Raw genomic sequence first — 219 nt, 5'->3', positions numbered from 1 at the left:
AAAGTCAGAATTCTGAGAAAAAAGGCAGAATTCTGCCTTTTTTCCCATATTAAACTGAAATAATATTTAAAAATCAGTTCATTTTTTTTTTCCAGTGGCCCTAATCCTCTCCTGTACTATAGAAACCCCCTGATGAAACCCCAGAGTGTTCAGCCTGACCCTCTCTCTCTCACACAGAAAGATAAACTCCTCCTTTTTTGATTCCCTTAGACAGTTCAG

The sequence above is a fragment of the Cyprinodon tularosa genome, unplaced genomic scaffold (genome assembly GCF_016077235.1).
Source record: "Cyprinodon tularosa strain WSP-4 unplaced genomic scaffold, ASM1607723v1 ctg413, whole genome shotgun sequence".
Classification (NCBI taxonomy): domain Eukaryota; kingdom Metazoa; phylum Chordata; class Actinopteri; order Cyprinodontiformes; family Cyprinodontidae; genus Cyprinodon; species Cyprinodon tularosa.
Note: the sequence above shows the minus strand (reverse complement) of the source record.